Below are 13479 nucleotides of genomic sequence, written 5' to 3'. Positions count from 1 at the left end.
CTGCTGATTGTTGATTTGTTTGCTTTTGTTGTTGATTATTGTCAATTACTCGCCTCTCCACACGGCCTCCTCTCCCCCCCGGCCCCCCTCCCAGCTGTGGATCAAAGGCACTGAGTCGGAGCAGTGCTAATCACCGCCTTGTCAAGGTGGATTTTATAGACTGCTCTGCAGACAGACCCGTTATGGTGCTGAAAAGCAACTGCAGTTTGCTCCACCCCAGCAGCAAAAGCGGGTTTAGCTCTCGGCAGAGGGCCAGATCCTCAGCTGGTGAAAGGCGGGGGAGCTGTATCCCCTTCCATTCTGCTAAACTGATTTACTCTAGTGGAGGATCTGGTCTATCGCATTTAAACCATCAACTGTTGCCAGGGCCCATCGAGGGCGTGCAACATTGCGAATACCAGTGGAGCCAAACCGGTGTTCACAAGAGGGGGGGCTCTTGTGCAAAGTTTCCCTTTGGGGGAGCAGAACTGGCCGCCAGCTCTTTCCCTGGGTACAGAGAGCAGTCGGCTGGGGCAGGGCTGGAATGCGGGGAAAGGGAGCCAGGAGAGAAACCTGAAACAGCTCTTTGCACATTTGGCCGCTACAAAGGGAAAAACCAGAGGAAGGCAAATAAACATTATTGTTCCATGTCATGGGGAATGAGACAAAAGGTCATCGATTTGCCTTCTGAGCGTGGAAAAAAGGCACGGTCAGCATGGGTGAGGCGGCCGGGCCAGTGCAGAGTGTGTGTGTGTGTCTGCACATGCAGCCGGAGACTGACTGCAGGGGTGTGAGGAATGGGGGATGCATTATGTGAGCTGGAGAGGCGGGTGAAACTGGGGAGCGGGGGCGAGATTGTGGGGATGAGGCTGCGTGGACGGGTGCGCGGGGTCACCAGCGGGTGAGCCCCTGTTTGTACCAGGCGCGGTGGGGAGGCAGAGGGGTGGCTGACACAGGGGGGTGCGAATGTAGGCGCCGGGTGGGACTTACGGTGGACACACGCCCTGGCCCCTGTAGCACAGCCTGGCAGTTCCCGGGCAGGCGGCCGGGTGGAGCCGTGCCCTTGGCACCGCTGGGTATATTTGTTTCCGTAGCAGACTCCTCGCTCAGCCGCAGATCCACCTGCCTCCCCTTCTGCGCATCAGCCGGGTCCCTTGGTGCCTGGTGAAGCTCCGTTACCATGACGATGTTGCCAGGGCACCCGCCTCCCAGTGGTGTAAGCTATAAATCACCAATAAGTGGCTTCCTAATGGGGAGAACCAGGACCACGGAGGGCCACCCCCCCCCCCCCGCATCTGCTCCAGTGGGGCTGATTCCAGGCCTAGCAGAGGGGCTGAGATGGGGGGAGAGAGCCCAGTCCTGGAGCCCAAAGGTGATTAGTGATTTGCACAATCGTTTCCGGCTCCGATTTGCCATCAATAGAGCGTCAGGAATCGGGCACTCCCTGCGGGGGCGGGGAGGGGGGGCGGCCCATGGCTGCCAAGACAGACCCACACTCCCACGTGCACCTGAGCCAGCTCCAGACGGCGCCTCCTGTTCTCCTCCCCCAACTCCCCAGCTACCTCCCCTCCCTGCTCAGATGCCTCTTTCCTTCCTAGACTCCCCCCACCCTTCCCTTCTCCTTATCCAGCAGCCCCTCTCCCTCGTCTCCTTCCCAAACTCTTCCCCCATCTGCCCCCTCCTCTCTTTCAGCATCCTGCCCCATGCCCCCTCCTGCTGCTTCTGCCCCAGGATGGAAAATTGCACCCCCCAAATGGCGTGTCCATGGGGGACGCCCTTAGCTACCGACCTGTCGTCCCCATCGCCACCTCACCCTGCTGGGGACGGGACGGAGAGCTGGCAGCCCATGCACGAACGTGTCACCGGGTATCTCTGTTTCCCCCTGTCTCAGCAGTTTGGGTGGGTTTCCTGCCAGGCTGCAGGGATATTGATGGGAAGCAGAGGCCAGGCACCACCCGTGCCCTGACACAGCACTTCCAGTAACCCGCCTCTCTTATAATAAAACCGTAATTAACTTAGCCAGCCAGCAGCTGGCTGGAGGACAGAGGGCAGCCTCCCTCCTTGGCTAATTGCTTCTCCCAGCCCTTCAGCTTCAGGTCCTCCTCCTCCATGCCATGGCCACATGGGGTAGGCTACACCCATAGGAAAGATGTTGATGGATTTGCCTAGGGCTGGATGCCCAGCCCACGAGATAGGGCTGAGATGGAGACAGAGGGGTCGTCCCGTCAGGAGGGTGGTTCGGTTGGGAAGGGTGTTGGCTTGCTCTACTGTCAAACATGGCAGCTTTGGTCTATGGGGGGGGGAGTGTCTGGGATCCTTCTCCCCGTTTTCCTTCACGCGCCGTGGTACTCGCTTCCCAGCCTCCCACGACACCCGGCCACGCTTGCTGTATGATGAGAATTTAGAGGATCCTAAGTGCAGGCTGCGGTTGCCAGCGAACGTAGAGGTGCCAACCCTCCATTCATCTCTGCCAGCCACAGATCCGATCCAGTCGCTCCAGCGAGCGGAAGGGAAGGGAATATCTTGGCAAGGTTTCTAATAGCGGTGGATTCTATTTTGACTGAATACGTTTGGATCCAAATTAAAAACCCAGCAACTGTGAAGTTGGGGGTTGACAGCTGCCATCTTGACAGACCAGCAGGGGACTGAACTGGGAACCTTCAGAGCTAATAGCATGAGCTGTTACAGCTTGAGCTGAAATCCTCACTGGTGCTGGCACAGAGGTGCCCTGTAATACACATTCACCCAGGGGGTTCATTAGCACCTTTCCTGAGCAGTAGAAAAGCTCCCAGATTCCCATTAACTTTAATTAACAAAGTTCCTAGCAACATAAAACAGCACAAAGGGGTTCTTGGTCCCTAGGGCTTCGCAACTGTCACTATCCTGCATGGGAGAGAACCCAGGTCTGCCTGCTCCCATGTTGCAGGTTCCTACTCGGCTGAACGAAAGGGGAATCTCCCTGAGGTGTTAGCAGTACAGGACCTATGACACACAGCTAAGCAGTTCTGATTACATCTCCTAGAGCAGTAATTCTCAACCAGGAGTCTGGGGCCCCTTGGGCAGCTGCAAGCAGGTTTTAGAGGGGCCGCCAAGCATGGCCGGTATTAGATTTTCTGGGACCCAAGGCAGAAAGCGGAAGCCCCACCGCATGGGACTGAAGCCTGGGGTCCTGAGCCCTGCCACCTGGGGCTGAAGTGGAAGCTTGAGCAACTTAGCTTTGCGGGAGGCCCCAGGCAATTGCCCTGCTTGCTACCCCCTAATGCCGGCCCTGGCTTTGGTATGCAGAAAACAGTTATTGTGGCACAGGTGGGCTGTGGAGTTTTTATAGCATGTTGGGGGAGGGAGGCTCAGATAGAAAAAGGTTGAGAACGGGGTACGTGCACATACCCAGTAGCTTGTTCCATTTTATATTGCCTGGACCTGATGATTAAAGTCATGTGTATAAAAAAGCTGAAATGGCTGAGAACTTAATTACTGGATGGGAACAGATGGCAAATCCCAGTGATGATTGGACCCAGTGGGATTCTAACCAAAAGCTCTCAACCATGCGTGTTTTCATAACCTCACACTGACTCAACAGACATTCTAGGCTTCTGCTGGCACACAGAGTGACATTCCTGGAATCGGATCTAGAGCAGGGGCTCTCAACCTTTCCAGACGACCGTACTCTTTCAGGAGTCCGGTCTGCCTTGCGTACCCCAAGTTTCACCTCATTTAAAAACGACGTGCTGACAAAATCAGCCGTAACAGTACAAAAGTGTCTCAGCCCGCTAGTACTGAACCATGGCTGACGTTCTCATTTCTACCATATCATTATCAAATCCATCAGCTGGGATATAAATATTGTATGTACATTTCAGTGTATAATACACAGAGCAGTATAACCAAGGCATTGTCTGGGTGCAATTTTAGTTTGTCCTGACTTCACTAGTAGCCTAGGCACCTGTCTAGATGAGTTGCTGCACCCCCTGGAAGATCTCTGCGTACCCCCAGGGGCACGTGTACCCCTGGTTGAGAAACACTGATGCAGAAAGTGCCTTTCAGCTTGAAAGATGCCCATCATTTTACAGTTTCCCCACTTCACATACCACTAAAATGTTGCTGCCTCTGGGGTGGAGCACGGCAGGTGTGTAATGGTGCCACTGCCAAATTCAGGACAGGAAAGGCACAAGAATACTGTATCCTGGGGAGCTGTTTGGTTGTGGGTGGGGTGTAGTGCCGGGGGAGGGGTAGGTAGAAAGAAATGACCCAATTGCCCAAGACTTCTGAAAGTGCCGTGGGCTCTTTAATGATGAGAAGCAGGTGGGCCCTTGGTTATGCATCTCACCCAGAAAGCAGCAGTGGACTCTGCCCTCCATTCCCGCCCCCCAGAGACGTGGGGTGGGCACTTGCAGAATTGCCCAAGGATTGACAATATACATAGCGAGCTCTTTGTGCTGAACAGGTGTGATTCTCAAGGAGCCCTTATGCTGCTCTGAGCCCATAAAACCCCCTGAAAGTGGGTGGAAATGGCCCCCCAAGAATCCCTGCCCCACGCAGGGGGTCTCCCCAGCTGGTATTGGGCTGATGTAAGGGCTCTGCAGTGGCCTTGCTCCCAGACCTCCATGTATGGGGTGGACTGTGGGCATGGCCCAAGCGCCCTGCCGTGATCTGACCTTGGCGAGTGCCTCCCTTGCTGTAAAGGGTTTGAAACAAAGTTCTGGATCCAAGGAGCTGACAATCTAAGGCAAGAGATTACAGGTGGATACGGACAGGGCAGCACAAGGAAACAAGGCATGATGGCCTGCAGCTGTCCCTGCCCAGCTGTCAGGCAGCCAATGAGCACAGCTGGGCCACAGCAGAACCACCGGACTGGCTAAGGAGATCCCCTGGCTGGCTCTTAAGCCCAGCAGCTGTGGAGGCTCAGTGCATATGTCTGTGGGTTCTTTGCCTGCCCTGTACTCACCTTACTCCAAGCCTGCTCCAGCTTAGACCCTGCCCTCATTCCTGCTGGGTCCCAGCCCTGCTCCTGACTCCAGGTAATCCAGTTCTGACCCTTGGCCCTGGTTCTGACTTTGTCTTGACCCTGGGCTCTGGCTTTTGGACTCTGATGTTAGTTCTAAAGGTGGGCTCTGACTCTGCCTTTATCCTGGGATCTGGTGTTTGGGCTCTGACCACTAGGCCTGACTTCTGCTGTGACCATGGGGCCTGACCACCTACGACCTGTTCTCCTGACAGACAGGTGGTGCTGTCACTCAGACTCCTAGTGCAGGAGGGAGGCTTCCAAAATAAAGCGTGGAGAGAGATTTCCCAGTGTCCTGTTTGAATCCCATGTGGCCACATCTTCCCTCTGGGGTGGATGGATACTTTATAAGTGGCTTTAACTTGAATCTTGAATTAGGGAGACTCCCTCTCAACTGGAGAGACTTGGCAGGATCACATTTGTCCCCCAGGCTGCCACATGGGAAGGGACAGAGGATCTGAGCTTAAAGGTGACCTGCACAAGAGGAAAAAATAATGGGTGGGTGGGTGTGTGTTTTGGCTTCTTTCTGCAGAAAAAAGACCCTGAAAAATGTTTGGTTTTATGGTTTTTCCTGCTTGTGTGGTGGTTTTTCCCTTAGTGTGTACCCTCTTTGGGGAAGTAACTTTTTGTTCTGTCGTACAGCACCTAGCACAGTGGGGTCCTGGGCCATGACTTGGGCTCTTAGGTGTGACCGCAATACACACCATAATAATCAGCTGTGCCGTAAGTGGACCCACCTCATATGATTTGTGAATAAATCCGTAACAGAACGGTAAACCCACCTAGTGCTACGTGCAACTGACTCATCGTGTCTTGTCCTGCGTCAGTTACAATCTGCCAAGACTGATTTTTACATTGCTGGGCGTTGGTTTTGGCTCATCACCTGCCCAGCTGCTAGTAGCTACAAGGTTTCTTTGCTGACGCTGTGGCAGAGATCAATGTGAAGAAGGGGGAAAGTGCTGGCTAAGTGGATTGTGATGGGGAGCCAGGGAACAAAACTCGAAGGGGCGCGTGGGTGAAGCAGTCTAGTCTAGCAGGCTGGGGAGAGAGGCGCGGCGAAGTGTAACAGTACTGCTCCACCTGTATAAAGTGGGCGGCAATCCCAGGATGGAAAGCCCAGTAGAAAAGTAATATAGTAAAACCCGTGAGCTTTACCAGCCTCTAATTCTTGATTTCAGAGGTGTCAATTCTCAAGTCTTGCAATATTGGGTGTTTTTTTTCTTAAAGCCCCAGCTCCTGGAGTCTTGTGATTGTGGGGGGGGTGGGAATCTCCCTAGTGGTGGTGGAGAAAAATGTGTATCAGTAAGTGTGTCTATACTGCCTGGGTCTGTGGGACCCGGGCTGGCTGACTTGCTATTTCCAAGCCTATGCTCAAGCCTTCACACTGGTGCTGGGTCTCACGTCTGTGCTAAACGTGTCCACACTGCACTACGCCGACCTTCTGACTCATCCACACTGCAGACTGACAGGGCTTGGAGCCAAGTTGCAGTGGGACGTGGGCTCTGACCTACCTCCAGAGCAGGGTGCTAGGACCCAGCTCCTGAGTGCTGGCTGACCCATGTCAGACTGACTTGTGTGTGGGCAGAAGAGGGGGTTGGGTTCAAACATGGGTCATCGGCCAGGCTTAGCATGCAGTGTAGACACACCCTAATAGCTCAGAAACCAGAAGGCAAATACAAAGAACCCAACATTTTACTGTTTAAAAAAAAAAAAATTAAAAAAACCCACATGATTTTTGCAGGGTGGGGGTGACAATACTGGGATTTCTTTGCCTTGGATTGCAGGAAATTTTCTTCCCTGGGCTGTTGCAATTACTGGCTGAGATTGCTGCACTGACCTTTCTCCCTGCTCTGTGCCAGACAACAGCTCCTATCAAAAGGAAGCATTTGTAAGGTTGCATCAGGATTTATGTATGCTCAGACATCGTGAGCTGTATTGGAAGTTGCGTAGAAGACGGGGGAGGGGGATGCAATCCAGAAAGTCCCCAAGGGGGGTGGGGGGAGGGATCAGCTGTTCTCCACCCCTGTTGTTTATGTTCTGTATCTTCTGCTCCTTTACACAAACACTGGCCTTGGCTCAGTAAGCCCCGAGACTTGGACACCACTCCCCTCCCATGATCTCAGCTAGCCAGAGTTCAGCAAGGAACAATGGGGAAAGGGAAGGGGACTGGCCGGGCCTCAGAGCTGGGGTGTGGGGGTTTTTTTTGTTTGTTTGTATTTAAAATGATTGAATTTTGAAGTTACTCATGTAGCAGCCTTGGAACAGAAGGCGGATTGCCAAGCAAGCGGAACAGGATAGGCGGGCTAGAGGGGTGTGTGGGGGGGTGTACACACGCTTCCCCAACACAATCCCAGCATTCCTTCAAGTCGCACACAATTAAACGATGCAAAAATTAAACCTTTATTTTTATTTTTTTTTGCGTTGATTTCACACCCTTTAAGCATCCCAGAGCAGGGGCGAGGAAGGAGAGTTGTAAGCAGGGAGAGATTAATGGGTGGGGTTTTTTGAATAGCTCCTTTTTCCCTGTTTGCTGAGTCTGGTGACTTCATTGCAAAGCTTCCCCCACTGCACACGCATCCCCAGTACACCCACCCCCACACACAGACAAACATACGCGCAGGCACGTCCCTCCATTCCCGAGATATCCCCTCTCTCTCTCTCTCCCGTCCTCGCCCTTCCCTCCTCCTACAGCACATTTGTCGTTCTTTTCCTCCCACGGGGATGTGTGTGTATGCGTGTGGTTAAAAAAAAAAATGTATTGGCAAAACACACACACACACACACACACACATTCTTTAATGAGACTTCTTCCCGTTTCCCAACCCCCACCACCCCATCAGCTGAGAGCATAACCTGCATTGTCTAGCCAGCAGCTGAAAGAACAGAAAGGAAGTGGGGAGGGTGGCAGCCGGGGAAGAGCCAGCGAGGATAACCACAGTAGCCCCCCTGGTAGTTAGTTGTGGACCCCTGGAAGTTCCCTTCTCAAAGCGATGGGATCAGATCCAAGTTGTATGGGCTGGGCCTGGAGGCTATGGTGATGGGCATGTGGCTGGAGGTGGGGGTGAAAGCGCCTTGTGAAGCAGGGGGAAAGAAGGAGGGGAGGGAAGGAAGGAACTGAGATGCTGGGATGGGACGAGTAGCCAGCTCCAGGCTGGGAAGGAGGGTCCCAGGTGTTCCTACTTCCTTCCCGGCCCATTCCAGCCTCTCCGGATCCTGCTTCCTGCTCGATCCTGGATGCAGCCCCGCTGGGTCCCACTCTCCCCGCTGTCCCATCTCGGCATGTGTGAGTGTAAGCGGGGGAGTGGAGATGCTACCCCCGTCCCCCCAGTTCCATCATCTCTGGGTAATGCCTAGTGGGAGCTGAGGGTGCTCAGCACAGAATTGGGCTCCTCCTTTGAGGTGCTCCCCATTGGGATGTGAGAGCGCGCCGAGGCGTCCGGGATCGGGGCCCTTGGCTGGGCGGAGAGGAAGCTGATATTTTCAGTCATTGTGCCCAAAGTAACAGCAGCATCTAGGTTGCCAGAAACGGGATGGAGCTTCCCGGCATCTGCTGAGAGGCCTCGAACAATAGTCCCAGCTAAATCCCTAGCACTGGGACAGGGCTTTTCAGCTGCAAAGGGCTTAATTAATGGATCCACCCAGCTCGCCTCACTTGACCCCTCTCTGTGCCATTCCTCCGGCCCCTGGCCTTGTAACAGTGATCGTAAGCGCTTCTGGATGGGGATTCTCCCGGGGTATGTGGTCAGGGCCGGCTCCAGCTTTTTTGCCACCCCAAGCTGCGAAGAAGGGGAAGGAAAACCCGATTGAGCTGCCGCCAAAGAAGGGGAGTGAAGGCCCCGCAGCCGAATTGCCGCCGGAGACCCAGACATGCCTCCCCTTTCTATTGGTCGCCCCAGGCACCTGCTTCCTTCGCCGGTGCCTGGAGCCGACCCTGGGTGTGGATCATCAACAGAAGTAGGGGAGGATCCTTCTCTTGTACACGTCACCATTCAGTAAACTGCTGCTTCCACGAGGGTGGCAAGTGTAATGCCGACCGACCCCGGTTGTCGGGATCGAACCGGGGACCTCAGGGCATGAGCCTCTGCTGCATGAGCTAAAAGCCACAAGGCTCTTAGCTAAGGCTGTAGAGCAGACTCCTGAATCTCTCTCGCTAAGTGGTCTCGGTGCCCCTACATGGGACAGAACCCCACATCCAGGAGGTGTGTGGGCAACACAGGCCTCCCCCCTCCAGTCGTCTGCCTGTGGGCTCGTCCAGCACATCTTCTGCCGTCTGCTTCGCTGCCCTGCAGCAGTCGCGCTGCAGAGATCGGACTGAGCCAAATTGACTCTCTCTTCCTTTGCCCGCCGTGGGGAAGTTCTGATCCAGTAGCTTGGGCCTGTCTGTATAATGGGTCAGACCACAATCACCCACCCATTATCAACACACCCACGTGAGACTTCTCACTCGACTACCCAGCGGCAAGCCAGGCCCCAGGAAGACCTTGGCAGAGACTCCGCGACTGTATCGCGTTTGATGCCAAGACGTGCCTCGTAAATACGAATAGCATGAAATGAGCGTCTCCCTGTGCAAGCTCGGCTGAGCTGGGATCTGGAAACTGGTGATACAATTAGCTGTAGAAAGACCCTCACGGGCAGATGCTGCCTTGCAGAAGTTGGAGGGGATCAACCCGCAAATGCACGAGGCTTGGTAGTGGGGTCTCAGATGTAGCCAAGTCATTGCATCGCAGGCTGTTTAACGTTTGATGCCAATGTAGTGGAAGAGAGAGAGGCGTTTTACTTGCACTAAAGAACGAACAGGGAAATCTTTACACTCCCAAGACCTGGCTGCTTCATACACAGAGCTGAGGCAGCCCAGAGTGGATCGCCGGCTTTTGGGGGGACGTTAAGGGCCATGCAGGCCTGGCCAGCGGAGGCCGTGATCCATCCAGAAGGGATTTCTCAGTCCTAGAACCAGATCACGCCGTTGCCAAAAGCCCACTATTGGAGGGGAGAGGGTTATTATATATTTTTCCCTCTAAGGTCCAGATAAGGGGGTTAGCAGCTGGGCTGGAGGTTCTATGGGGAGCCACTGCTGGAAAGACAGGGTCCTAGGGGAGCTGGCTAGATTTGTAACTGACAAGGGAGGAGAAGTGATTGTGCAGCTAATATGATCCCAGTGTGCTGAAGACATCAAGTTAGTTTATAATGACACCAGGAGTTGGAATCCTTTCAGACAGCACCTGTAATGTGAGCCCCCCTTATTCATCTGGATTATGATAGTAGCATGTTGGGATCAACCAAGATCAGGGCCCTGTTGTGCAAGGTGCTGTACAAAGACGCCATGGTAGCAGTCCGTGTCCCGAAGAGCTGAAAGTTTTTAACTGGACCAGACAGCAGGGAGGGGAAAGAGATTTAACACACAAGCAGAGGGCTTGCAGCATAGGTGCCAGAACTAGGGGTGCTCCTGCACCCCCTGGCTTGAAGTGGTTTCCATCATATACGGGGTTTACAGTTTAGTTCAGTGGCTCTCAGCCCCCCTGGCCTGCAGTTTGCGCAGCAAAGCAAACTAACGATACAAGGGATTTGATCCCAGTCACCCTATGCCAAAGCACAGCAAAAAGAGCCCTGTATAAAACTACGACTGAGTCGGGGATCAGGTTGCAGTGTGGTAAAAGGGCACGTTGATGGGAGGTTGCTGTGGTAAGGCCTTGACCTGTCCAGGGTTTTCACTGGAGCTGGTTGAAAAATAACTATTTTTCATGGAAAAATTTCAAATGTAGGGGGGGGAAAAAGCTTGCAATCTTGGCACAGATCTTTTCTGTTTAGTGTTTTCAACTAAAAAATGTTCAGGTTTTCTGACAAACGTTACCCAAAGCCAAACAATTTTGCATTTTCAGTGCTGGAAAAGCTCAATATCTTTTTCTTTCCAAGCTTTCATTAAAAACCAGGCAAATGTCGTATGCAATGAAAATGTTAGTTTAGTTGCCTAAACAAGTATCAAGGGACAGTTTTCAACCACCTCTGGTTTGAACGCTATTCTGGGGTGATGGTTCTGTCCTGTCAACATTAAAGCTTTGAACCAGGACATAACTCAATCACACTGGCTTGATGAATAGATTCATCGAATTTAAGGCTGGAAGGGACTGTTAGGATCATCTGGTCTGATCCCTGACACTGTTAAGAAGATCAGATGAAGCAAACTTGAGTTTGCAGGAGTCAGATGAGTGGAGGAATATTGCCAAAGCAAGTTGGTTTTTTTGTTTTTGTTTGCAGGGAGTGGTGCCGGGGTAGGAGGCACCCACAGCGAGCGTGGTTCAGGGATGTGGCCGGGATGCAGGAAGGTGCCCTTCTCAGGGCTGTGAGAAGGCTGGAAAATGTGGCGGAAGATTGGTGGTCACTAGTGTCTGTTCATCGTGATGTGACTCTGTGACGCTTTGCACTTTGAGGAGCAGGCCAGAGAACTTCATCCAGTTACTCCTGTACTGAGCCCACTGACTTGCGGTTGATTGCAATATCCTCCAGCCGTGCTTGCTGGTGTGTGTAGCCTAACTGGGGCTGCAGGCCAAGGTGTCACAGACTAGACACCTGGAATCAGTAGCTCCTTCTAGAAACCGGGCTGCTTTTGTCAGCTGAACTCTGCAGGAGGGAGCCGGCTGGCTGCACGATTCTATTCCCCTGGAAACACATTAGTGTGAGGTAGGGTGTGGGTCACTGTTTTCTGTAGCTCACTTCACAGTAATGGGTTTTCCTTCTGTATCTCATAATGGGGATACGAGAATAAATGCCCATTGTATTCCCCACCCTCTCCCCTGGGAGCAATTCCACCCCAGGCCTATTAAACACATAACTACACTCCACTGCCGGGTCGTTTTATTACTTATTGGCATTACAGCAGCACCTGGTGGTTCCATCCTGCATGGGCACAGCGGATGTACCTGCCCCAAAAAGCTCACCACAAAGGAAGGCTTATTACCCCCATTTTATAGAAGGGAAACTGAGGCACGGGGCCACTTCTCCAAAGGTAGCAAGAGCAGGGCTGAGAAATGAACCCACTTCTCTAGGCTCCTGCCACAGGGCTGTAACCACTGCCCCATTCTTCCTCTCTGCCCTTGAGCACCTAATCGGGGAGGTTTTGGTACGAATCGGTGTAGCATAGACAATGGCTGCAGAGGCTGCCTTCACCTCTTAGCTGGCGGGATCCGCTCTGTAGGGGATGGAGTGAGCCGTCCGGAGCCCTAGCTCAGAGGTGAGGAGGCTGGCTATGAGGGAAAGAGCCCCAGTAACCTAACAGGCTGGGGTGTGGTGGCAGCAGTGGGCAGAAGGGGTGGATGTTATCCAAGCAGCCAGGAAATCTCCCCCTCCCCCACCACTTCTCCCAAGGGATTTTGAAGCCCAGCTGCAGTAAGTCTTAACCCCCAGACCTTAGAGGCCACTGGTCTCCTCCTCCCTTCTGGGACGCCAGCAGCAACGCTAGCGCCTCCTGCAGGCTGGCGCTATCTGCAGCGCCAGCCTGTTATGCGTTCGCTGGCAGTTCTCCTTCCCCTGTGGTCCATGGGGAATAACCGTTCATGGCCCATTTTGATTAAACCTTAAAAGCCGGCCAGCCTCTCCCAGCCCTAGCAGGGTGGGAGCCAGGCAGCTGCTCCTGGAAGGTGAACGGTGGGTGGATGTCACATGATTCCCCCGTCCTTCAGCCGGCCTGGCACCGGGGCTCGCGTCCAGGGCAGGCGCTCCTGGGACACACATTAATGTATTTGCCCTTCACCAGTGGCATAAATTAAGACTACAAAAGCTTCCCCCCCCCCGACACACGCACGTGGTCTCCCTCCCTCTGCCTGATCTGGAACTTGCTGGGCCCTGGGGCATCCACCAGCCAATAAATATGCAAGGCCGTGATTTCAAAGCAGGTCCTGTGATCTAGCTCTGGGGGTGGGGAGGGCGTGCTGCACGAGAACCAGGGGTCCCTTTCCCTGCTGCTTCCTTTATCGCCTCCAGCGGGGTGAGCACCGATGTTCCCCACAGCCACAAGTTCTGGTTCTGGGCCAGAACATCCCTCCTGCCATGGCCCTGGGCTGACAGGACCCTGCAGCTGCAGCAGTGCAAGTGAGGCAGGAGGGTGGGTGGGCAGCTGCAGCCCTTGGAAGATGTGGGTTCAGTTCTCCACTCTGCCACTGACTCCCTGTTTGACCCTGAGCAAGTCACTTCATCACTCTGGTTTGCCCCATCTGTACAAGGGAGGAGAAAAAATCCTTCCTTGGTCCATCTTTTCCGGTGGTTCTCAAACTTTTGTAGCGGTGACCCCTTTCACACAGCAAGCCTCTGGGTGCAGACCCCTCTTAGAATTAAATATATAAAAAAAGGTTTAATCTTATATTATAAATGCTGGGTTAGGGATGGAGGCTGACAGCTCATGAACCCCCCCAGGTGATAACCTCACAACCCCCTGAGGGGTCACAACCCCCAGTTTGAGAACCCCTGGTCTCTTCTGTTTCAAGAGTGAGCTTGTCGAGGAGAGACTC

The 13479-nt window shown here is 53.6% G+C and overlaps 1 protein-coding gene across 4 annotated transcripts in view; it reads left to right on the top strand.

Annotated features, from left to right (window-relative positions):
- Positions 1–13479, top strand: part of PALM (paralemmin) — a 65830-nt gene that overhangs the window by 11351 nt on the left and 41000 nt on the right. For 2 of the 4 annotated variants that reach the window (XM_044998300.1, XM_044998299.1), the window contains exon 1: positions 4697–4997. The exons of the other annotated variants lie outside the window; for them this stretch is intronic. The gene's annotated coding sequence lies outside the window, so the exon portion shown is untranslated. Of the gene's footprint in view, positions 1–4696; positions 4998–13479 lie in introns of those variants that run through there. 4 annotated transcript variants of the gene reach the window in all.

This window comes from Mauremys mutica, chromosome 24 (genome assembly GCF_020497125.1).
Source record: "Mauremys mutica isolate MM-2020 ecotype Southern chromosome 24, ASM2049712v1, whole genome shotgun sequence".
NCBI lineage: Eukaryota > Metazoa > Chordata > Testudines > Geoemydidae > Mauremys > Mauremys mutica.
This window is presented reverse-complemented; position numbering and strand designations above follow the sequence as displayed.